This window comes from Pipra filicauda, unplaced genomic scaffold, assembly GCF_003945595.2.
Source record: "Pipra filicauda isolate LSUMZ 115617 unplaced genomic scaffold, ASM394559v2 scaffold176_size3548034_pilon, whole genome shotgun sequence".
Classification (NCBI taxonomy): Eukaryota; Metazoa; Chordata; class Aves; order Passeriformes; family Pipridae; genus Pipra; species Pipra filicauda.
In genome coordinates, this window is record NW_024104283.1 from 765,264 (window position 1) to 778,395 (window position 13,132).

Here is a 13,132-nt window from a genome sequence, read left to right on the forward strand (position 1 = left end):
CCTTTTTGTCATCTTCTTTTGGGATTTCCTGGCTGGCTGCCACCTTGAGCCTGTTGAATGTTCTTTAGATCAATCAATTAAAAAGGCTTTAATATTTGGGTGATTGGAACGCAACATATGGGCTGCTGGTGCGGATGTCATGTGGTGCGTGGAGTTAATTGAAATGATTAATAGAGGTGTTAGTTTCTTCAAGACTAATTGAAGAAAGAATATAATTGGAAGCATGGACTAACCATTATTGTTGACTTTTTTTAACATATTGCATCCCTTAAACATTTGTACATGTTTATAAGCATGCAGATGGACTTTGTTTAGATTTCTTCAATGTGGTGATTTGCAAGATCACATCAACTGTACAAAAGTCAAATCTATTTTTATGTAAATTAATCAGAAAAAATATTTCCCTGTGTCTTGCCTGTTTTCAGTAACCAGTACATACCCTGAATTTCTGGCCCCTGTTTGTCTTTACATCCTTGCTAGATTTAAACCAATTGATCCATTCTCACTGTTATCTGTGGGTTTACAGCACCCATGCACAGAAACTGATCATGAGCCTTTGAAGGTCTGTTAGTGCTCTCTTCTCTCTGCGCAGTGAGTTGTAATAGCACTGTGCATTTGTGCCAGGTATTTCAGAGAAATAGCATCTCGATCACACTGCCCCACACTTTGTCAACTTGACCATATTTCAAAGGAATCCAGTTATCTATATAAAGGACTGGCAGAAGTTTCAATTTGAGAGTCAGAAAGAAATGTGAAATAAAAGAAATTCTGAGGATTTAATTCAGACCGGTTCTTTTGGCCTCTCCACCTTCTTTAAGAATAATACATACTTCTTTCAGGACTAGTAGCCTGGGAGTTTTTATCAAAATTGTTAACCTATTGTGAAATACAAAAATGTAAGCCATGAATTAGCTGCAGAGGACATCTGGCAGCAAGGAGAGGGTATGAAGGATGTGTCCCTGAAAGTTATCCTGCTCCACAATGGGGCTCTCAGGTTAGAAATGGGGAAACAGAGAAAACACGACCATCTCTCATCTGCAGTCAGTCAGTATGGGCTGGCTGCGTGAGCACTGCACGAGGAGAAGCAGTGTTGCATCCTGCTTGCTGCTGGGCTGTGGTTATGAGTGCCGTAGCAAACTTTTAGCTGGGGATTTCTTAAAACTGAAGATCGTGGCTTAAATAACTTGTGAATCTGCTAGAGGGCAAGTGGTGAGCTGTGGGAGAAGAAAATCAGGCAAGATGACAATGAAGTGTTGATCCAAAAGGTAAGTCAGTTTAGATAGATAAGCTACTTTTTGAAGTGCCTTTTTTTTGACACCAGCCTGCTTTTTGCCTGCTTTTTGGTAATACGGGAAAACCTTATGCATAATTTTAGCATTCTGGAAAAGAACTGTCTTCCTGGAAGGAACATACACATTGTCTCTGTTTTCCTTCGCACATGTGGTGTGCATATAGCTTATGCATTTGTGCATCCTTTTCGGTAGTCAGAAAGGTTATTCTGCAGCCCAGAATAAACTGAACAGAGAAGTGGCAGATAAGTTTAGAGACGGTTTGTTGTTGGCTTAGAAGAAAAGAGTATAGGATGGTTTTAATATTTTAGAGTCTTCCCACACAGATTTCCAGTGATGCTTTGAAGGCAACTGTGTGTCTGCAAAGACTTTGAGCCTCCCCGGAAGATGTGGCCTGACTTGTGTACAGATCTGAGCAAAGCGTTTGTAGAGAGGAAGTGGCTGTCCTGTACTGGGGGCAGAGAGGAAGGGAAGACATTAGGTCTGATTGCAAGCTTCCCTTACTCCTTGTTGTCTGATTTGTGTGCACATAGTTCTAATAGTTTTAGATGAGAGGAGTATGCTGGGACAGACTGGTACAAATTAATCTTTCAAAAAAAATTCTTTTATTATAATTATTTGGTGATGAGATTAGTCATTTTATGATCTGGTTTTATTACAGTAAGCTACTGCAATTACACAGTCACTTGTTTATTTTTTTAATCTTAACAGTGATGAAAAATAGGAGTCTCAGCATTCCTCTGTCTCCATTACCCATTAGGATTTAATATATTAAAAGGAGCAAATTATGTAAACTTGTTGGAACAGGAGCATCCTCTCTGTCTTTATCAAACTTTGCCATGTTGTATAATGAATATGATTCTGGTGCATTGGTCTGGGTCACTGAAATTGGAACAGCGGTCCAAGGAAAAAGGGTTTAAAGCCATGCACGTGCTTTGTATGGGACTTGTGCGTGATGGTAATATTCTCATTCTCATACAAAGAAGAATGTTCAGTAAAGGAGAATGTTCATCCGCCTAATATTAATCTCAGGAAACTGATATCTAGTATAAGCAATGCTGGTAGCATCACCTGTTGCTAAGAGAGACAGACCATTTGCATTAGGAAATCCCACTTTTAGGTGCTCATAATTCTACCAAATTCTAAATGTGTGGCTCAAGTCTGTCTTGCATTTTCCTTTCTTCTGGCTAAATCTATTCTGTCATTTCGAAGAACTTGGCTATGACAAAAATTGTATTGCTAACATAAGAATGTGACAACTTTTCTTTTGAAAAGTAATTTCCACCATGATAGCCCCCATTTTTTGGACCAGAAGTTAGAATGACATGTTCAGTGGCTCAGTGAAGGACAGCATATGTGGTAGGGGAGGGTGGTGACTGTCATTGTCTGGGATGCTAAAATACCATCCCCTCTGCCAGGAGCACTTCCCAGTTCATGGATCTCCACATGCGCTTCATTTGCATTGGGTCTTTGATAGAGGCTCAACACACTCCTGTCCTGTCCCCAACCTCCATCTCTGATTCTCACACCCAGGAGAATTGCTTTTGAGCTAGAAGCCAAGATAGAGGATTGGCAGAGTAGCCTTCCCAGGAGCTGTAGGAGGGCGTCAAGACTTGCTTCAAAGAGCGAACGATGTAGGGTTTGGAATGGAGCACCCGAACTGAGAGCAGAGGAGTGCACGTTTGGTGCGTGCCTACTGCAAACCATCCTGAGGCCAGAGAGTTATCAAAAGGAACTGTCTTTAAAAGCCTATGGACCAGAGCTGAACCTGGAGGGGATTATGAAGGAGGAGAGACTATGCCCGGAGATCAGGGAAACTGAGAGTAAGGTTGGTACAGGACCGAGGGATTTATCCTTACGGGTTATTGTAGACAAAGACGAGCAAGCTCAGTGTTAAAAGCGGGTGGGATGTAAGCCAGCTCTGATCCAAAAGCTGCCTGACTGCATTAGCACGGTGCTAAGCCCAAGCTAATATATCCGGCTTCTCACCAGGGCTTATTAGCTCGGGCTCAGTGCCATACTAACATAGTCACAGGAGTTCCAGTAGGCTTGACTTCCATGTCTGCTCTACCTGTGAACTGGGCTCACTGCTGCGCGCCTGCAGAGGAGCACCAGGAGATGCCTGGAGACTTGACTGCACCACACTGCTGTGCAGGCTGTGGAGGCCAGGCCTGCTGGTCAGCAGGAAAGGGCGCATGGGGATGGAGAGCATGCCATGTTTGCTTAGATGAGGACAGGAAAAAAGTGCAGTGCAGATGAGGAACCAGGAGGGACTGAAACTGGCTTGATGAGAAGACTTGGCACACAGGAGCCTGGGTGTGGGAGTGGAAGATGGGAGTGACTGGAAAGGGAAGTTACAAGAGGGGTCAGAAGTAAAAAGCTGAGGACTTGCTGGCCAAGGAAACCAATAAGAAGTCTGAGACGAGGTCTGGGAGAAGGAAGAACAAACTCCACATCAAACCTGGCATGAAATCAAGATGCCTGAAAGCAGTCATTCCTCTGCTTCCAGCAGGTCTCCTGGGGAAACTCACCAACAGAAGTGTCCTATCCCTTACAAGGCTTGTGCTGACCTTGCCAAAAACAACCATATGGTTGCTCTGAGCCAGGTCTGCCAGCTTCTCTGCAGAAGTCTGCCTGTGGCAGATCATAATATCCTAGCTCTGTTGCTGATCTGTTTGGGCATCAGTGTAGTGCCAGATCATGCCGTGTCTACTTTTTCTATTTACAGTTTAAAAAATCAGCATAAAAATTGTAGAAAAACATTACTAAAATTGCAAACTCAAGTTCTCCAGACTTAAGGTTGTTTGCCTAACCCCAATTTGATCCTCTTATGCATTATGATACAGTCTTTAATTACTCCTTTAATTACTGTTAACTGGTTACTTGCCTCATTCAGGCATAAGACAAGCTTGCTAGGGGAGATGAATTGGGGTGGCGTAATGTTATCTTTAAGACACCTCTTCCCCCCATCTCATTTGCTGCAGCTTAAGGAAGTAAGATGACCATGGTAGAAAAAAATGCTGCTCTTCTCAGAGCAGGTGAGCTCTGCTCTGAAGCACTAGGTATTATTTCTTCCGTAATTCTGTATAATATTCACGCCAATTCACCTCAGCAAAGTCTTTCACAGGTGGGCAATAATTTTGACATCTTCCTGGGTGCCTGATGTGAAGTCCTGCAAAATACAGAGCCATCACAGATGCCAGGAAGAGAAATGTTTTGAACGTAGAAAGTAATGTGCTGTGCTGAGTAAATTGGCTGTTCCACATCCCAAAATTAATGTATGCTTTTGATGTTAATGTCATTGTGTCTCCATACCCCTTCTGCAGAGAGAGAATAGCAATAATACCTTCATCAACATATGGGGGAGGTATTGTGAAAATCAGCTTAGTCATTATTTGATGTTTGTGAGGCGTTCTAGTGCTGCTGTTCTGATGAGCAAAGCGGAAAAATACAAGACAAAATTGGTTGTCTTCATTTGAATGGTCTGTGGTTAAAGTAAGGCACTGGGCCTTTCAAGGAGAAAGGAGAGAAAAAAAATTTGGAAAAACGACTCTTTTAATCATCAGTCTTCTTTCTGAACACCAAATGAAGTGGAAAAAAAGATAGTGCATCATATGCCAGGAGTGCAGAAATGAGTTTCTTAATGCAATTCTAGATCTCCTGGCATCTCCTACCAATTGAAAGAGTGCCTGAGTTTGCACCATAATAGGTCTCCATTTACTGACATTTTGGAGGGTTTGTCTCACTGCAAAGCTTGGGGGTTTTTATGTGAGACTGTTGTCTTGCAAATCTGACGATTTGCTGTAGGTTTTTACAGAACTTTGACTCAGTTTCAGGGAAGGAGGAATGAAGAAGCAGAAGAGTGAACTTCTGGAAGCTGAAACCCTCCTTTCCCTGGGTTTGAGCAATCTGTGCTCTTATGAAACCTTTTGAAATCTCATTTGCTGATGTCTTTCTGACCCCCAAAATTATTCTTGTGCAAATGTTGACACCCAGCAGAGATGAAATCATTGACTTGGGAAAACATATCAAGCTTATCAGAAACTGCAGGATTTCAACAATACACTAGCAACATAAGCCTTTCCTTTTTTTTTCCTTGTATTTTTTAAAAATTGTCTGTGGTTGGCAGGTGGTATTGTGAATCAGGTTGTACATAACTGAGGGAGCAGAATTTTTTTTCAGTTCATACGAACCAAAATCCATGTCACCTATCAAGCTGGTTTTATTTTCTGGTCTTCTGCATGCTTGATATGTTTACTAATTTTGACAGTTTTCATTACACACTCAAAGAGCATATAAGCAGAACAAGAACTAGATATGTTTCTCAATTGAATTCTGGCTGTCTGTAAATTTTCTCTGTGTATTTTACACATAGTTCACTGAAATCAAAGGACATCAAAGTTTCTCCACTGACCACTTGAACTCGGTTAGTTCTCAATTGTTTTTCTGATGATTCTGACACTAAATTTCTGTGATTTGATTGCTGAAGGAAAGGGATTTAAAAGTGGATGGACAAACTATCAGAAAAATGTTGAGGCTTTGGTCTCCTGTATCATGCCATTAGACACCAGGCAGAACAAAAGAAACAATTACAATCTGTTTATTTGGACATCTGTAGAGCCAAAAGATGCATTAAAACTTGCTTTCACATCTTGGATGTTTAGGGTCACAAAGTAATTCCACAAAGAAAACTGCTTCTAAGGAGTTTGTGTAGGAGAAGGGAGCTTCCCTATAATAAACTTGCAAAAAAATCAAAATAGTCTTGTTGGTTCAAAAGTGTCAATTTTGAGCTCTGCTGCTCAAAAGTGAATTTTGGTTTTTTATGTTTTAAATTAAAGGCGTGTCTGAACGTTCATTAGCCCTACGATAAAAGGAGTAGAAATAGGTACAAAATGGCTCTTGTGCAATCTTGTAATTTACCTTTATTTTAAACTGGCTTACACATCTTAATATATTATGACAATCAGAATTATCAGGCCACCAGGAGGAGAGGAGTTTGTTTTGTTAATTGCTCTTGTTAAGCCTAATTACAGAACGGGGTGGAGTGGATGTGAGGGGAGGGAGGAATCTGCTAGCAAGAGGAAATTCTAAAATCCTCGGAGCAGTTCCAGACAGTGTGTGTTGAGGAGCGAGAGCGCGGGTGTGGTGTGGTGTGCGTGAGCATGCATGTGTGCGTGTAAAGGTGTGAGAGTGAATGACAGACTTTCCATATGGACTAAAATCCTGAGATGCATAAGCTGGAGGTGGGGAACCTGTGCTGTGTCGACACATGAAGGTACAGCTGAACAAAGAACTGTGCTGTAATTTTCTTTATGAACTAACTCCTTTTTTTTTTTTTAAAGGAGGGGGTGGGACATGATGCAAATTACTTATTTTGCTGTTAATTTTTGAGGTTTATATTAGATTGAGTGTTAAAATGGTTTGCTGATATGTTGCGCCATTCTTTGATATTACAGGTTGCCACACGGCTGTGGGTTGGTATCCTAAAGCCCTTTGAAACTTTTTCCTTCTTCCCGGTGATCTTAGCAGAGATGTACTGCTGACAGACTGTGTTATTCGTTTATACTTCCCAATGGAAAGCAAAGAGCCCTTCTGCCCTGCATTATTCCAGTTTGTTTATGTGCCCCACATTACGCTGTTGGCGACTTACTGTGCCTGACCTGCATTGTCAGCCCCCTCCGTTGCCTCGGGAGCCTCCGGCACAGAAGTTTCTGATAAGGCAGTTTCGAACAAGCCAGACGAAAAGTGAATGATTCTATAACAAATCTGTGCTCTTCTCTGGGGTATGTTACCTGACTTGTTTGCTGCCAAGGTGGTTTTATTGTTTTGGCTACTGGGTGGAGGGAGGAGACTAGAACAGCAGACGACTCACGCTTTTGTTTTGCTTAATTATAACGTACACTTTAAATAAAACCTTCTAGTGCCATGAATTAAATGGCATTGCAATCCTGCACAAGAAGAAAAATGCTACTGCTGTTGTAGCTGACAGCTGAGTGGTTAGATGGCCAGCGTGGGTCTGAGGCTTAGAAGCCCTTTCTTTGCTGGCTGGAGATACTGCTGGGTAAATGTGTTTACTTTTTCCTTAGTATTTATACTAGTTAATGTGTCGCACTAGATAAATCTACTTCCTGAGTCCATCTTTCAGCTTGCTCTCTTCCCTTCCAATTGACAAATGGTTTGAGTTTGACACCGTTTTATCAGTTGAGCCCCTGCTGGGTGCTGCATGCCTGCTTGTTTCTGCTTTACCACGAAAAGTGAATTATCTGCAATATTTTGCTACCATCTAAATAGCAGTTGGCAGGCTTTTCTATGTGAACTGATTTAGCTTTCAGCAAGGGGAGGCTGTTGTCTTTCGCTATAAAGCCCTGTTGTTGCTCTCCAGGAAAACAAAAGATCCCGGCGCTTTCTGCACCACAATCTGCTGCTGTCCCACTTTCAAGGAGGTGTTTTGTTTGTTGCGGCAGCCTCCTATCTTAAAATGATAAATTGAGCAGACGTGTGCTGTTTTAAACCACTCTCTCCAGGGCTTTGTGTTCCCTTAGGATAAAATGCATGATTTTGTGGTAGGCTCTGGTTTAAACTTGATTTAAATTTGGTTTAAAGATTACAGAGCAAAAGGGAAAGCATCAACATTTCAGCAGTGGTAGTCTGAAGAGGAATAGCTGTCAGAAGAAGAACTCTACTGACTTAACCTCAAGTGGGTTACAAATGCATTAGGGATTCATTAATATTAATAGTGGAATAGACATTTCCTGCTTTTGTTTGACATCTTCCACGCTCTTTTTTTTTTTTTTACGAGCAACTTGAAATGCAGTTTTAACACTTATTCAAGTTACTACAAGGATGATAAGCTAAAGTTAAACAGAAGGAGACCTCTGGGTGTGTGGGGTTGGTCTCTAGGAGTCTTGGAATTTGGTGCTGTGCCTTAGAGAAAAATTGTGGTAAACTCTTGGGTTAGGCTTTCAGGGCAGTTTGCAAAATGGACCTGCTAGGTACTACTGCAACCAGAATAAACTGTTGTCAAAACAAATTGTTCTATGAGGGTGACAGGAAGGTCACTATCAAAATGGCATATAAAGGTTATTAGCTGTGTAGATTTCTAAGGTGGAGATGGTAGTGGCTTGTTCACAAGTTCAGGGCTGAAAAAAGAAAATCCAAACCGTTCTTGAGTGTCCAAATATTTTTGATGTTGGCTGAACAGTTCAGTTTGAAAAATAAATAGATCCAAGGTAATTTTTACTTGTTTTCCATCTTCTAAATCCTGTGCTTCACATTTTCATGCTTCTGTTCTGTCACCAGCAGGCTTCCAACATTTCCAAGAAAATAAAAAGGAAATTTGAGAAAAACAGCAAATATCTTTGAGACATAAAGTAAAACCAAGAACGTTGTCAGCACCAAGAGGAAATATGTAATTGCAAGGATCGTTTTTCAGCATCACAATTTCACCCGCTGAGCCCTTTAACTAAGAGAATTTGTGACAGTGAAATGAGGCAGGGGCTTGTTTTTTATAGAAAACACAGTTAGGAGTCTTAGTCCATAAAATGTCAAAAGAAAACAGGTAAGCCCCCCCCAAAGACCTAGTCTGGCAGGTCTAGTGATGCAGCAGCTACAAATGCAGAAGTGCACGTGAGTTTGGCAGCTCTTACTGATAGGGCAATTTGAATTGTCAGTGTGCGTCTGCTCTACTTGTTGAGCCTAATGAAAAGTACTGTTTAATCACTGGTGTGCCAAATTGACCATGATTAGCTGTTATTGCAGATTAGCGCATTGTCTGGGGCTCCAGAATTATTGATCCGGGTGCTGTGCTCTGGTGTTTTCTGTGCCCTCTATCCTAACCTCTTCTTAATGCTTAGGGGAGAGAAGCAGGAAAGGAGAGTAGGAGGGAAGAAGTCCAGATGGGAAGAAAACAGGTCCTGAAAAGACCACATAGGAACTAGGTCAGGTACTCTGGAGATTAAAGAAGCATGCTTCATCCCTGGACGCAGGAGGCAGGGACAAGTAGCATACAATTACGAGGAATTAGAACGGCAACAAGTAGTGCAGATTTATCAGCTTTAATTGTCTATTGTCAGGACAGAGCTCTTCTTGTAGATCAGGCACTGCCAATGCTTTAATACCTCTAATGGACTCTCTATTGTGGGATTATCTCTCCTAAAGACAATGTATTTCTTAAAACTAGTTGTTTTGGGAAAGAGAGAAAAAAAAAAAAGTAGCTGCAGCCCTCTTTTTTTTTTCTTTTTCTTCTCTGGTTTGTCACATTCTGCAGGAAGTACTTGAGAGCCCAGTGTTGCTCTTCTGTCAGCAGCGCTATTCCTTCAGGGGAACTGATAGATACCTATTGAACATTAACCCCCTTTGCTCCACCTTCCCCAACGGGCTCCTCCAGAAACAATAGCTGGTTGATAAAGAGCAGATAAGCAAGGACACCGGGCTTAAGAATCTCTCTGCTATCTTTATTTTAAAAGCTTTCCTGGGTTTTGCAAAGTAAACATTACAACATTTAAAGAAGGATAAGGTGTCAACTATTTAATGAGAAGTTGTGTTTAATAGCAGAGGAATTCTTCCCTCCCCCACCCAACACATAGGTATGAAAAGACTGTTATTTCACCACCCTGAGGTAGGAGAGGTGAAGAAATGACAACTGTACTCTTAGAAGATTAAAAAGTGGTCCTTCGGACCAACCCTACCAGATTCCCTAATTAGCTCTAAACATACAGTCACTATTTTGAATCCTTTGGTCCTAGATGCACGGTAGTCACATTGCTAGATCTGTGATAATCTGTGGGTAAATATTTTTATTTCCACCACATGCACTTTGTCATGGTGTGTAGCTGTTGTTTTTGTTAATCTGTTTTGAAACACACTCTGTGGCCAGCTCTTTGTCTGAGAAAAGTGGCGTGGTTCCACCCATGGATCTCACCCTCCTTCTGCTGTGTTCATCAGCTCCAGGAGATTGGTAAACCCAGAGAGTATCTGAAATGAAAACGGAATTGTGTAGGGGCAGAATCTGAAGTTTCACTATTGTTCATATGACTGTGTCTTACCGGGCAGGTTTAACAGAGAATACCCCAAAAAGTGTCATGACTGCCAAGCAGGGAAGAGACATGAAAGTGTAAATTATGCAGTTAATTCTGAGGTGGCTCCATTATTTCAGCTTGTGAGCTTGTTGTGGGCCTGATACCTGAAATATTCACAGGAGTGAGCCTTCTAATGTATGTATACCACCCTATCCCTCTTCTGTGACAATTTAGAAATCAGCCTTTTTTAACTGAAAGTTTTCCAAAACACACCTTTTTTTTGTCTCCTTGTCACCAGTAAGGTTGGAAAGTGGTTGAAATGGTTTGGCCTGTTGTCATAAATTTTGCCTCAGACTCAGTTGCAATGGATAGAATATTCAAAAGTCCACGTTTGGGATTTGAAAGGTTGATTTTTGTGCTCAGGTTTTCTTGTCCAATACGAACTTAGGTTCATAGAAACATGCAAAGACAATAAAAGTGTTGTTCTATGGGCTTCTGGTTGTCATTCTTACCTTTCCCAAGACCACCATTGCTCAGAAGTGTGATGGGAAGGCTGATGGTAGACAAGAAGGGAACATCTGTGGTCCACCTTCTCACAGAGCCTTCTTGCCCTCCTGATAGGAGGCCCATACAGCCTTGTCTCCTTCTCAAAGTCAAGCCTTAGTGAGAGGAAATGGCTGAAGCTTAGTTCTTGCTTCTGTGTGCTGGGAGAATGTTTTCATTCATTTGGAGGAGGATTGTTCTGGCTTATTCGTATGTCATCTGAGCAGTATTTTAATAAGGCCTAGCTGGAAACAAAAAGGGATATGGTATTTCAGTTTGACTCCTTTTTTCTCTTTTTAAGGAAAATTTCTTGAGAGGATAAAACAACAGAAACCAGAAGTGATGTTAAGGCTTACACTAGACGGTAGCTGAGAGTGCAGCCAAAAGATCGGCTCTTGGTAGTGCTCAGCTGAGACAAAAGTAAACATTTGGCGTTTGGAAGTGCTACGAGGCAATGACCAGGGTGCTCTGTAATTAAAAGCAGTCCCTGAAAGCTGCATGTGTTAATTCAAAAGCCTTCTCGTTACACCACACACCACCCCAAATGCCCTTGCAAAAACCTTCTTGTAGATTCAAGAGCAATTTTAATTTCTCTCCTTATAGGCAATAGCATGCTAAAGTTGTCTAGGGCATACAAAGCCTCTGAGATCATATCTGAAACCTATAGGCTCTGTTTTGCAAAGGACAGGCCAGTCTGTGAGAAGACGGCTGTAACTTTTCCTGTTGCACAGTCACTGGAGTGTGCTGGGTCTCTCTCTCTTTGCCTTGAATCTGACAGCAACCACGTTTTCAAAAATGTGGCCCCAAAACGAGAGTGTATATCAGAACTTGAAAGCAAGTTCTTCTTAGAGTTTGATTTCTCAGTTGGCTTTTAAAAGATGTGCAGTCGTGCAACTACATGGTGTACCTTCTCTAAGTAATGACCACAACTGGTCCCCAAATGTTTACCAGCACAAGGATGCCTACATGCAGGAAGTGGGAAATGGGGGTGGGTCTGGTAGTTACCCTTGATGTGGTCAATCTGCCACTGACCTTGTTTGGGGAAGGGGAAGGGGAGGATGTGAAAATGAGACTCTTCTTTAATCTCTTGTGTGCATTTTATCTCCCCTCCAACTTTGTAAAGAAATTTCATCTATTAGAGCCAGCTCCCTTCCCTCCTTCTTCCCCTTACAGCAGGCAGGGAGAACAGCAGCAGTGGCAGCTGAGGCTGAGTTGCGCAGGCTTGTTGTTGAGCTGAAGTGGTGATAGCATCAAAGGAAATGGATGGGGATTTCTGAGATCAGAGCTGTTAGGGCCATTCATGATTTGTTGCCAGGCTGAAAGCTGCTGGAGAGAGAGCTGCCTGAGAAATGCTGATTAATACAGTAATTGAGGTTTTCTCTGAGCGAGAAGGAAAAAAATAAAATATGACTAAAAATGATCTTTTTGAAATGAACAACATTTTGAGATTGCACATTCCAGACAATAGCAGCTGCTGGTACAAACGATTTCTATAAAAGAGCAGCAAACTTCTGGTTGAACAGGGTGTCTTTTTATGTTTCTCTCTTAAGGAGGAAGGTCAGAAGGTCAGTCTATATATTTCTTTAATGGCAGAGTTTCCTTTGTGTTTCTTACTTTAGTACGCATTCTTAACAATTTGTTTCTGTCTCTTTTTCTTGATAAACTTAGTTTTATTCCAGATCAGGCACTATTAGGCTAGACCTGCACAGCACTGAAACCCCTTCTCCTGCACTATGGTAGTTCTGGGCTCAGCTTCACTGAGGCACCTGGAGTTAATTTCAGGATAGCCTCGGAGTGTGCCTCAGAGTTATCTGAAGTCCATAGGCTTCACAGGCTGTGCTTGCCTCCTCAGGCTCCAGGGAAAGAGCCGCACTGACCTGGGATAGTGGCATCCTCCTGTCCTGAGGAACATTTTACTTCATCTGATCTGATCTAATCTCTGCTTCCTCTTGTTTTCCAGCCCAAAAGCATTCTCAGTTCCTTGAAAAGCAGATTTGCTTTTTTCTCTGCTCTACTTCACATTAAGAAGATCAGTCCCTGAAGGAAACACATCAACCCTTTCTTCTTGCCCCCCCTCCCCTTTTTTGTTTTTCTTTCAAGCTAACAGGGAAGTGAAAAGCTCTGAAACAGCTGCCTCTCGGAGCAAGACTTTTTTTTGGTAAAATAATCACCTTCAGTATGACTACATTGTTTTTCTGTTCTATGCAGTGTGACTCAGCATCAGTTAATTAACCCAATCAAGTAGGCCGGATTTCTCTCCTTTAATGAATGGTTCTTCCTACT

At 41.7% G+C, this 13,132-nt stretch overlaps 1 protein-coding gene across 1 annotated transcript in view; it reads left to right on the forward strand.

The window, feature by feature from the left end:
- Positions 1–1,228: 1,228 nt before the first annotated feature.
- Positions 1,229–13,132, forward strand: part of PRDM1 (PR/SET domain 1) — a 38,324-nt gene continuing 26,420 nt past the window's right edge. The window contains exon 1 of the mRNA XM_039379827.1: positions 1,229–1,265. The gene's annotated coding sequence lies outside the window, so the exon portion shown is untranslated. The remainder of the gene's footprint in view (positions 1,266–13,132) is intronic.